Source organism: Etheostoma spectabile, chromosome 24 (assembly GCF_008692095.1).
Source record: "Etheostoma spectabile isolate EspeVRDwgs_2016 chromosome 24, UIUC_Espe_1.0, whole genome shotgun sequence".
Lineage (NCBI taxonomy): Eukaryota > Metazoa > Chordata > Actinopteri > Perciformes > Percidae > Etheostoma > Etheostoma spectabile.
Genome location: NC_045756.1, coordinates 8330698 through 8343986, shown reverse-complemented (window position 1 = coordinate 8343986; position 13289 = coordinate 8330698). Strand labels below are relative to the sequence as shown.

Sequence of the window (13289 nt, the reverse complement as noted above, 5' to 3'; positions counted from 1 at the left end):
TGAGCGCAATTATATCGAAATCGCAATATGGACTATAATGCAATATCCAAATCGCAGAGGGGGGCGCAATATTTCAAGGCAAAATATGTGCAAATCTTTGTTAATCAAGTATTGTGGTGCTGCAGAGAAGTTCCCGGTTACAAATGGTATCCCACAAAATAAAAAAAATCTTTGTTTGGTACAGATCCTCGAAGGAAATCACACCTATGGTCATTCAAATCTCTTTCATTTTAACAATTTTCAATGAAAATGGGAATAACCACAAAAATAACCATTCCCTCCAATGTCGTAAATCATATCACATCAGTAAAATCATCGCTATTAGATATTTTCCTCACACTGTAGAAATATCAGTTACATTACGATGCGACAGAAGTGCAGGTTCAGCTGAGTAGACAACTCAACTACCCTGAAGCTACATCTGCAAAGCTTTCCAATCAAAGTAAACTATTTCTTTTTTTTTAAGCAGCCCTTTGACCACACACACACACACACACACACACACACACAGTTATAGTTCCAACATACCATGGTCTGTAACAATTCCATAACTGTCATTTCTTTCAATATTCACGGTTTCTTTGTTTAACCGCAATTATTAATTGCCAACATATGCTAAGGTCTTAAGGCATATGTGGTAATCGATGTTTAGATATGCAAAATTTTACTTAAGTTATTATTTGGACTATATGTTTTGAATATTATTACAATAGCTGTTGGAACTTGATTCTAAACAAATTCAAAGCAACACAAATTACAAGGGGGGGTACAGTAAGAAAATAGGTTTTATGGTAGTAAAAAGGCGTTGTTTGTGTAACTACATTATCTGGGTTACATTACTTAAGTATAAAGATGTATCCTGGCATTCATTCAAAACTTGTTTCAAGAAGAACTAAATAAATATTTATAAATTTGAATGAAATAGACAATTAGATTTTTATTTGCAACTATATCTGAGACAAATTGTACAGCAAAATTAGGAACTATTGCAGCTTTAGTCATACTAGACAGTGCCATTTGTCTTCTGAAGTTGATCCACCAAAATGGCAGGGAGCTCTCTCGTTTGGACAGCATTGAGGAGACAAATGGCTTTCAATGTATGTCTGACTGAGTGCAGACTTCGAGCAAACTGTGTAGCGATGCCTCTGTTGGCGCCCTAAGAAGCGGTGAGTGAAGGCCTGACAAATCAGCGCCGACAGGTCCACCTCTACCTGGCCCCTTCGCGCTCCCGTCAACGTCGACTGGGCTCTCTGAGCTGACGGGTAGCAGCCCGCAGCGCTGTAGCGAGGTCCGAGACTTCACAGCCAAAGATGCCAAACACAATCGACACAAAACACACAAAAGCTCTTCTCCTGTCACGGAGAGGATGTAGAGGTTGCAAAGGGGGGAGGCCGCCCGTGTCTCACCTGGTTAAGGAACGCTTAAGACAGTTTTGGCAGCAGTGAGTGGAGGAGGAGATATAGCCTCCAGGTCGCCGCTGACCTCCAGAGAACGTACATGAGACTGACAGGGATGGGCCTTTTTACCTCCAAAGCAAAAAAAAGGTTATCTAGCAAACCTCTAGTTATCTAGGTCTTTTATTCCCCACAATACAGGCACTGTCGTTCAACATACTTTTGTGAACAAAAAAAAGTAGTGTGCATTTTCTCAGACACACTGATCTTAAATTTTCAACGTCACTTTCTGAGAGCCTCCTGGCCATTTGGAGACGTGTAACCCTGGCAACACCTGCGAACCTTTGCTCTAGCGGCACACATTTGATTACCGAAAGGGGTGATTAACTGGACCAACAGTCGTTTAAACATGTAGAAATTTTAGCTCATTATTGACGTTACAGAGCTCCTCGGTTTCTTTAAGTTTGACTGTTATGAACGTTGTCCTTACTACCGCCATTGCATTATGAGGTATTTATGCCGGTATAGTGTCCCGTATTTGCATAATGTAATATTTTACAGGAAATATGCAACTCATGTACTTTTAGTTTCATACTATTTTGGACATGCTAAAAATATCTCACACTGTTTTAGCTATTAAAGAACATGTTAGTGTGGAATTTCGGATGTAGCTTAAGTATTCTAAATGTGTTGCCGTAACCTCCTTTCTACCTGCTGCTCATTGCACAATTGTTGTTGGATGTTTAATAATGTGTTATATGTTTAGTATAGTTTAGTTTCCACTGAGGTGGACAATAAAGTCTAATCTAATCCAAACCTGAGGCAAACATTGAAAAGAAATTGATATTAGGGTTTAACTGACATCTTAAATGTAATTTTTTGTAGATATTAGGAATATTACTCAACAACAGCTAGAAAACAAACTGACTTGATGAGATAGATAGATAGATACACGCGCACACACACACACACACACACACACACACACACACACACACACACACACACACACACACACACACACACACACACACACACACACACACACACACACACACACACACACACACACAATTTGTCTCTTAATGAATTATTTTGGTGAGCTAATACTTCATTTCAAGTTGGCAAGTCACTTGCCTTGAAGAGCAGCTAAAATCTATAACAAATTAATGTAAGAGTTCAAAAGAGAGCTTTGTTGCCATATGATAATCTAACCTATAAATGTCTCGCACAGCATTATAAAAGCCTACTGCTCTTTTTAGTCGACAACCATCATCCCTGGTTCTCCCCGGTCCCTGATGCATCGTTGACTATACATCATGCGACAGAGAGTCTATTTGTGTCACAGCAGGTTGGGGGAAATGTCAGAAATGAACATGTCTCCGACTCCTCCACACATCTGCTAAAACAAGAGGCAGGAAGCTTTTCCTCTCCACAGTGCTGATGACTGGCTTAATGCAAACAGATTGTACTGAACGTAAAGTAGTCGCATTCTCTCATCAAGATGTTTAACCTTTAAGGTGGTCTGTCACCGGCAAAGCAGAGGTTTACATGTCAGTTAAAACTGCTTTTTTTTCCTTCTACTGCAACCCAGGGGCAATTTTCACGTCCTAAACTTAATGCTGGCAGCCCTAAAAAATTATTGCTAAAAAAAAAAAAGAAAAAGTCTGTTAATTTATTGTCAGCTAACGAGTTTGGCTATGGGAATATCACAGCATCTGATACTGCATTTTGGAAAATGTCTGCTTTTCCACGGATGGATATCATATTTCATTTGTAATACCACCTTTCCTTTTGGTAATAACGGCCCTGTGGCTCAGCATTAACCTCTCAGAATTGTGTTTCCCCTACAACGATGGTCCAAAATGATGTTAAAATCCACAGTTTGCTTTGTAGAGTAATGTTCAAAAAAATAAAATAAAAAATAAATTCAAAATGTGCCAGGCACCCTTAAAGCTCTGACCCTAGATGCACCCCTGCTGCAACTTAAGACATGAATTCATATTTGTTTATCTGCCAGGGCTGCACCATTATGGGGAAAAAAAAAAAAGAAAAAAAAAGAAATCATAATCCCGATTACTTTGGTCAATATTAAATCACGATTATTTAACATGATCAATCATTGATTAATAACATGGAAAGATTTTGTAGTTATTGAACATAAAAAAACAGTAAAAAGGTAAAACAAGTCATCAGTGAAAACACGTTGAACTGACATTTCTATTCATACTTTTCCTGTTGAACATATTTCTTTCCCCATTCACACAAGACAAACAAGGGTTTAGGGGCATAACAGAATATGCAAAATAAGTGTCTTGTCTCGATGACGCTGGTTTTGTGATCGTTAGGAGCCGAATTACCATTAAAATTTGATTCATTGCGCAACCCTAATACCTGCCATTAATAACTAAAGAAACTACTCAGGTGTGTTCCTTAGAGCCCGACAAATGTTAAGTACCCACTGCTCTAAATTAGTACCTATTGTATATCCATTTGTAACTGATGTATAAAAAAAATATGCAGGAATTTGTCTAAATAGTAAATGTGAGAAGCACTTAATTCCCATCCCTGTAAGTTGCGTGTCCTCTCTTGAAGCTGCCAGCCGCACCGTAAATCAAGCACGCCTCTCACTGTTCAAACATCAGAAACCACACTCAAACACAATTTCCCCCAGCGTTCATTATCCAGCCACGGCAGGGAGGAAAACAAGGTGTGCAGCCTAATATGAAGATGCAAAGCAAATCACGCAACGGCATATGGAAGGAGACGGAAACACTAAAAGCCTTTTACAAACCCCCTAACAGATTCAACTCATTGTTCTCCAGATGCCAGTTAACGGAGCCAATTGAGATTTTAAGCATTTTCTGAACAACGCAAGGTATTTAACAACGGCTACACACACACACACACACACACACACACACACACACACACACACACACACACAGCTTCACTTATTGTTTTTCCTTTGATGGAATTTTCTTCAAAGCACGCCTCTTAACGTTGGCGGATCATCCGGCTCGGCCCCCTCGTTTTCAGATCCCTCATTTTATCAGCTCAACTCCTCATTTGCGTGCCGAGGTGCTTTACCTTTAGGAAAAGAAATATCAGGGTTTATTAACAGCAAGGAGACTCTCTTAGATTCTTGCACGGTATTCCTCTCCCCGGGAGACTAAACAGAACAAGAAATAACATGAGCGGTACGTATTAATGTATGCCCTTTGATGTCTGGCTTTTGCAGAGTCCTGTAGCACCATTAACAATTTAACTGAAACATCACATTTGTCAAAACTAAATTGTGCATCACAGACTGGAGGTTTCAGAGAAGACGAACGTGTCGTTTGCAAAGTTTGGAGGAGAGCAAAAAGGCCCAATTAGAATTGTTTTTTTAATTGGAAGCAGAAAAGTGTGTGTGTTGACGAATGGTGAAAGACAGGGGGGGAGGGGGAGAGAGAGCGAGAGTGAGAGAGAGAGAGACTGGAAAGCCTGCTGGAAACGTTCACATCATACATAATCTTAGCTCCCTCTAGTGTATAATTAAGAGCACTGGTACTTTTTCAAAATCAAACCATACAAGCAGAAACTACAAATAAGTGTGTTTATCTACATTTTTTTCTACAGCACATAGTTTATGTGTATTATTACATAAGACAAATGTGGCCATGTAGGGGTTAGGGATGCTTCAGGAGGACTTTAAACAAGTTATTATTAGAAATATATTTTTATTACTGGGAATAATTGATGCTACTCCAGTGATGTGTGTATCTGCTTTGTATTGGCGTGCAACCTCGCTGGTTAAACGGCGGTTAAGACGGGCTGGATCAACAATATTCACTGCAGCTAAAGGTTGAAACATTCAGGTTTTGGGGATTTCATTTGAAATCACCTTAATGGATCATTATTGCGAGTGCTATTTTTTGAAAGATGTCCAGTTAAAGCCAAAGTAAGATGAAGCCAACGAGGAGTGTTTTTGATCTTGCATGAGTCATCAAACTAGAGGGAGAGACTGTGACTGACAGCTGAATCTACGGTGATATATCTAAAGAACCAGGGCAACAGATAGACTTCTGTCATTTGTAGCCAAAATTAAAATCACAGGATGTTCAGGATGGGAAGAAAAAGTGAAAATATATCGCAACAAATCAGTATTGTAAATCAGGAAAGTCGTTAACTGTCTTGCCATTAATTTAAAAAAAGAAATTGGTAACAGAAATAGACGTCTGATCCTTAATTTCACTTGTGAGGAGCATTGTATGGAACCATCCGTGTTTCCTTTGGGGCAATTTGGTTGAAGGAAACCCAAATGTCTGACATAAAAACTTTGACAACGGGTCAAATGAAGAGAAAAAAATACAAAAATGTTCTCCCGTCTTTGTCTTTAATATCACAACTTGTCAAAATGTACACAGACCAGCCCTCCAACAAACTGAAAATTAAAACCCAAATTAATTCAGCCTTCCGCAAACAAAACGTGATCATTAACCAATCACGCTCAAAGGCAAAGTAGCACTTGAATGGGAACACAGGCCATGTTCAGTGGCTAATATCTGGCAATTAATCACTTGATTAATATGCCCTTAAACACACAAAGTGACAGTGACAAATTCTGTTCACACGTTTGCGATCCCGAAAACGATAATTGTCCAATGAGAGTCTCATTTGTCAAACATAGACAGGCAGAGCTTCCAGTTCCATCCAGACTGTGACTTATTGTTTTATTGTCTATGATATAACATATATATACGGTTGCGTTTTTTTGTTATTATTGCTAGAAAACCATTGAAACACCCATCTCTAGGCAACCACTTTAATGACGTTGGGTGTTTTTTTCTGCTCTAAGTTGACATTTTTTAAAACTTGAGACGATCATGGTGTTCCTGCAATGCGATCAGCGACGCAAAAGCAGCAACCAAAACGTTTCACTTTCATTGAAAACAATTTGAAAAAGCCACCCAGGCTGCCAAAATGCGCTTCCGCCTAAGGAGATCTTTCCTGAAGGAATGAAGGTCAATACTTAGAATATTGGGCCTACATTTACATTGCTGTGTTAAGTTTTTCGAGCAGAGTTTTGGGCCAAGAGTGATCTCTGTGCACACGAGTGTTTTTAGCTCAAGTAGAAGAACAAACCAACACGCCCAAACCAAAATATCTCAAACATTTTGCTATACTGGGCATAAACAGGAGGCAGAGTGTAGGCCCCTGCCCGTTGCTTTAGTAGCTTTAGTCTCAGAGAACGAGACAGTGTGACCGATGAGACCCAATCGGAGGAAAAACGTTGGCGTCAGTGTTGCCAAAGGTCACCGTTTGTGGCCATTGAGACTCAAACGCAACCCCGCAGATTTATAACCAAAACGGGTCAGAAGAGTTTCCTAATGGCTCCGGTTTAGGGGCTCGGAAACGCAAGAGCAGGGGGAATGAGAGGGGGAAACACCAGAGCAGGGGGAATGAGAGGAGGAAACACCAGAGCATAATATATGTTCTGGTCAATAAGATAGTCCTGTCTATGTTTAGTGTTTTTTGCAAGGCACAGCTTAAGCAATTACAAGAAGCTTTTGCCAGACTGAAAGTCTTGCATCAGAGTTGAAAAATAAGAAAAAATGAGCCTGAGTGTTTTTGTTGGTGGATTGTTAAAGGACTGCTACAGTGAGTAGAGGTTTAACCTCACACGTCTAACAGCGCACAACTGCGCTACATGTAAAACAAAGAAATCTATTCACATTTTTCTTTGTTGACCTCATGACTATCCAAATTAAATGCTTGTTGCAGCCAATGGTATCGAATGACACAACATAGTGACAGTGACAATCTGCATCAGGCATTGGTTCAAGAGATGGATAAGAAAACGATGGACGACTGATATCAGTATACAGTGATAACATTGCGCTAGTATCATGCTGCATTAAATTATCATCAAGTCAGGGTTTTTGGAGCCCCCCAAAGAGCTTTTAGCTGCACCAAAGGAAAAATCTGTGCCAAAATTGTGAGAATTAAGAAAAAAAACAGCAATTCAAATCCTCTCCAATAATCGCAATTTACCAAACAACCGTTGAAAAGCAGAGCATAAACTTGAATAGTTATAACTTATTTCAGTTTTCCTGCCTGGAGTCTGGCTATGTTGAACTCTCCCACTGATTTTAAACGGTGGTATTTAAATATTTTTATTTTTGTTAGCAGTTTTGTTGACTGGGCTTTCATTTATTCAAGCATATTTAAAAAAAAAAAAATTCAATCAAATCGTCAGAAATAACAGGCAAATGCATATAGATTTATATACATATACTGTAGGTTTCTGTCAAACGGGTTAAGACCGACTCCTTGCCTTTACTGTATGCCAACAATCATGCTTATCATCAGGCCTATTCTGAGTCAGGAAAAACGCTGCACGTGAACATGCGGAATTGTGTTGACTTTGTCAGCTGCACATTTCTATTCAGCATCTTTTCTGTTTCCTTTGTTTTGGACAGTGTCCTAGCATCCTTTTGGCTCTCCACATTTAAACACAAAATAAAATGATATAAAAAAAAGTGCCTCTCCATTAACAAACTTCAGCTGCATGCCTAAATGATGGGCCTTTTTTCCCCCAGGTCAGAAAAAGTGACCTCCACACTCTTACTTTCTCTCATAAACTACTTCCTGTTCTAGTTAGGACTCCACTGCCTAGATCTTTCCTGAAGGGCTTCCAAATTACTGAAACAATTACCCAATTAATCGAGTCAATTGGCCGAAAGAAGTCATTTAGAACAATTTGGATGATAAATTAAGTAATTTCCCAAGTAGAAATTCCTAATATTTTCAGATTTCATCCTCTGAACATGACGGTTTTCTGTACTTCTGTTTGGCATCATTGTAAATTGGCTTTTTGGGTTTGGAACTGTAGACAGTAATTTTAAGATGATCCCTTAAGATGTAGGGAAAGGACATTTTTCACAATGTTGGATGGGCAATATATTGATAAGATATCGATACTGTGATACAAGACTAGATATCTTAGATTATGGAAATCTTAGTATCGTGATATGGTATAAGTGTTGTCTTTTCCTGGTTTTATAGGTTGCGTTACAGTAAAGTGATGCGTTTTCTAATCAAACCACACTATTATTTATAAAAGCACAAATTGTCATCCCTGCAATATTGTCACAATCTCGACATCGAGGTATTTGGTCAAGAATATTGCCCAGCCCTAATGTTAACAAATAAATCATTGCCAGATTGATAGATGATAAATAATATTTAGTTGCCATCCTAATACATATGGTTTACATTTCCAGAACAACCTTGCTCAGAATTCCGCTTAGATTACATTTTTCTTCAGCACTACAAACAAGCCTGACTGGCTGGTGTGAAGTGCACCCGTCACCCAGCATATGACAGCATATTGCTACTGTGCTGTGCGCGAGCCTTCAGTGTGATGTGTGCGGATGAAGGGGCTGAGGACCCGGCCAGGCGGCGCGGCGGCCCAGAGAGGAGCGCTGTAGCAGCCGTGCTCCCCTGGTACTCCCCTGGTACCCCCCTAATGAGCTCCACTACTGCTCCCAACATGAGCCCCCTGCTCCTCCACAACATCACACAGTCACAGACGAGAGCAGTGGCACATAGAAACACAGCAGCAAGGAGCCAGAGCATTACACACTCAGAGAGCAGCAATATGCACGTTTAGACATACAGACACAGTCCAAGACTAACAAGTATACACAGTCATATGTACATGGATCTCTCCCTCACACACACCGAGAGAATATTTATTGGCACGAGGGTGAGGCAGCGAATGAGAGATGTGATTTACACATACACACACACACACACACTGTCAAGTTCTCCCCTCGTTCAGCACCCAAAGGACACGTGTACAACTCAAACTTTCAATTCAAACTCTTTTATTCTTATTTGGCTCTTTCAGGTGATTGGTCTGCCAGTGGATTGTGGGATTAGTTGTTGATTGTTGTAGATCAGGTTGAAACCTTTTAAGACAGAACCAAAATTAACATGAAAATCATTTCACACATTTCCTCAAAATAAACTAATGTTGCATAAACCCATTCAACACAAAATTTTAAGTCAATTAAATCAATCTATTCAGCAGTTAAACAATATGAAAATAAGTAAACATTTCACCGACCATTGGGTCTCTGGACTGAGCTTTGTGGGTGAACTTGAAGTGTCTTCTTCGTCAGTTTGTGTTACTGACTGACTCCTCCATGTCTTACCAGGTGCTCCTAATCAGTGATGACTGTCAGGTGAACAGCAGCTGTTCAGTGCATGCTGCTGGTGCACTCTGGGAAGTGAAGTTCTATGGGGCAATTTTCTTAAATGAGATTGAGAACACACACACACACACACACACACACACACACACACACACACACACACACACACACAACACACACACACACACACACACACACACACACACACACACACAACACACACACACACAACACACACACACACACCCACACACACACACACACACACACACAAACACACACAACACACACACAACACACACACACACACACACAAACCACAAACACACACACACACACCACACAACACACACAACACCAAGGTGCTGGAAGCATTCCCAGGGAGTTTGGTCCATATTGACATGATGGCATACACAGTTGCCGCAGATTTGTCGGCTGCACATCCATGATGCGAATCTCCCGTTCCACCACATCCCAAAGATGCTCTATTGGATTGAGATTGGTGACTGTGGAGGCCATTTGAGTACAGCGAACTCATTGTCATGTTCAAGAAACAGTCTGTGATGATTCCAGCTTTATGACATGGCGCATTATCCTGCTGAAAGTAGCCATCAGAAGTTGGGTACATTATGGTCATAAAGGGATGGACATGGTCAGCAACAATACTCAGGTAGGCTGTGGCGTTGCACGATGCTCCATTGGTACCAAGGGGCCCAAAGAGTGCCAAGAAAATATTCCCCACACATGACACCACCACCACCAGCCTGAACCGTTGATACAAGGCAGGATGGATCCATGCTTTCATGTGTAGAGCCAAATTCTGACCCTACCATCCGACTGTCGCAGCAGAAATCGAGACTCATCAGACCAGGCAAACGTTTTTCCAATTTCTATTGTCAATTTCGATGAGCTTGTGCAAATTGTAGTCTCAGTTTCCTGTTCTTAGCTGAAAGGAGTGGCACCCGATGTGGTCTTCTGCTGCTGTAGCCCATCTGCCTCAAAGTTGACGTACTGTGCGTTCAGAGATGCTCTTTGCCCACCTTGTTGTTGTAACGGGTGGTTATTTGAGTCACTGTTGCCTTCTATCAGCTCGAACCAGTCTGGCCATTCTCTCGACGGCATCAACAAGGCATTTCCGCCCACAGAACTGCGCTCACTGGATGTTTTTTCTTTTTCGGACCATTCTCTGTAAACCTAGAGATGGTTGTGCGTGAAACCCAGTAGATTAGCAGTTTCTGAAATACTCAGACCAGCCCTTCTGCACCAACAATCATGCCACGTTCAAAGTCACTCAAATCCCTTTCTTCCCCATACTGATGTCGGTTTGAACTGCAGGAGATCTCTTGGACCATGTCTACATGCCTAAATGCACTGAGTTGCCGCCATGTGATGGCTGCTTAGAAATTAAGTGTTAACGAGCAGTTGGACAGGTGTACCTAATAAGTGGCCGGTGAGTGATATACACACACAACATATATATACACACACACACACACACACACACACACACACACACACACACACACACACACACACACACACACACAGATATATTAACTCTCAGTTGTCTTACTCTTAATGCAAGTAACAGTAGGCATGTATTTCTCTATAAAGTGGAATGTTACACAACATCAGCCTGATATCAATACATATTGATCAATTTAAGTATCTGGGCATATTATTGATTCAAAGCTAAATTTGACTGCTAAACTGTTTTTGCATTCAATGATTTTCTCACATTTATCTTATTGTTCTACAAGCTGGTCCCAGGCAGGTGGGACTACGCTAAAACCCTTAAGTACCCTTTACAAACAAGCTGTGAAAGTTCTTGACAAAAAAACAACAAAAAACTACCATCACTGCACAACACACACACACACACACACCTATTAACCTTTAACAGTTTTCTGTTTTGCAGACATGTGCCTGATGTATAAATTGACCCATGATCTTGCACCACCACTGCCACTCAAGCAATGTGTGTCATTTTGCAGAGATAATGTAAGGGTCTCCAGGGCTTCCATAAGAGGTGACTGCTACACTCAGTTTAGGAAGACTAAATTTGGTCAAACAGCTTTTTCATGTACTTTAGTAGAAAAGTGGAACCTAATTCCACTTCACATTAGAAATTGCGTAAGTCTTGGCCGTTTGAAAATGTCCTTAAAGACTTGGCTGAAGGCAAATCAACTATGTGATCGTTGACCTTTTTATAAAATGGAATGTATATTTTATATACTGGTTTATATGGTATGTAATGTTTGTTATAGGTTGTTGATCTGTTTTTATAGTATTGTCTGTAGTGTCTACATTGTGTACAGTCGTGGTCAAAAGTTTTGAGAATGACACAAATAGTAATTTTTACAAAGTTGCTGCCTCAATTTTTATGACGGCAATTTGCACGTACTCCAGAATTTTATGTAGAGTGATCGGATGAACTGCAATTAATTGCAAAGTCCCTCCTTTCAATAAAAATGAACTTAATGTTAAAAAACATTTTCACTGCATTTTAGCCCTGCCACTAACGGACCAGCTGACATCATGTCAATGATTATTTTGTTAACACAAGTGAGAGTGTTGATGAGGACCAGGCTTGAGATCACTCTGTCATGCTGGTTGAGTTAGAATAACAGACTGGAAGCTTTAAAAGGAGGGTGGTGCATGAAATCATTGTTCTTCCTCGGTTAACCATGGTTACCTGCAAAGAAACATGTGCTTTCACCATTGCTTTACACAAAAAGGGCTTCACAGGCGAAGATATTGCTGCTAGTAAGATTTCACCTAAATCAACCATTTATCAACCATCAAGAACTTCAAGGTGAGAGGTTGAGTTGTTGTGAAGAAGGCTTCAGGGCGTCCAAGAAAGTCCAGCAAGCATCAGGACCGTCGCCTAAAGTCTATTCAGTTGCGGGATTGGGGCACCCCCGGTGCAGAGCTTGCTCAGGAATGGCAGTAGGCAGGTGTGAGTGCATCTGCACGCACAGTGAGGCAAAGACTTTTGGAGGATGGCCTGGTGTCAAGACGGGCAGCAAAGAAGCCACTTCTCTCCAGGAAAAACATCAGGGACAGAATATTATTCTGCAAAAGGGACAGGGATTGGACTGCTGAGGACTGGGGCAAAAGGGCACAAAGAGGGCATTTTCTCAGATGAATCCCCTTCCCGATTGTTTGGGGCATCAAGAAAAATACTTGTCCGAAGAAGACAAGGTGAGTGCTACCATCAGTCCTGTGTCATGTCAACAGTAAAGCATCCTGAGACCATTCATGTGTGGGGTTGCTTCTCAGCCAAGGGAGTGGGCTCACTCACAATTTTGTCAAAAAACACAGCCATGAATAAAGAATGGTACAAAAACATCCTCGGAGAGCAACTTCTCCCAACCATCCAAAAACAGTTTGGAGACCGACAACGCCTTTTCCAGCGTAATGGAGCACCTACCCATAAGGCCAAAGTGATTACCAAGTGGCTCAGGGAACAAAACAACATTTTGGGTTCATAGCCAGGAAACTCCCCAGACCTTAATCCCATTGAGAACTTGTGGTCAATCTTCAAGAGGCGGGCGAACAAACATAAACCCACAAATTCTGACAAACTTTAAGAACTGATATACAAGAATGGACGGCCATGAGTCAGGATGTGGCCCAAAAGTTAACGGACAGCATTCCAGGGCGAACTGCAGAGGTCTTGAAAAAGAAG

At 40.8% G+C, this 13289-nt stretch overlaps 1 long non-coding RNA gene across 1 annotated transcript in view; it reads right to left on the bottom strand.

The window, feature by feature from the left end:
- Positions 1-3606: 3606 nt before the first annotated feature.
- The window catches only part of LOC116674088 (uncharacterized), a 31977-nt gene continuing 22294 nt past the window's right edge, over positions 3607-13289 (bottom strand). The window contains exon 4 of the long non-coding RNA XR_004327962.1: positions 3607-4484. This is a non-coding gene — a long non-coding RNA (uncharacterized LOC116674088). The remainder of the gene's footprint in view (positions 4485-13289) is intronic.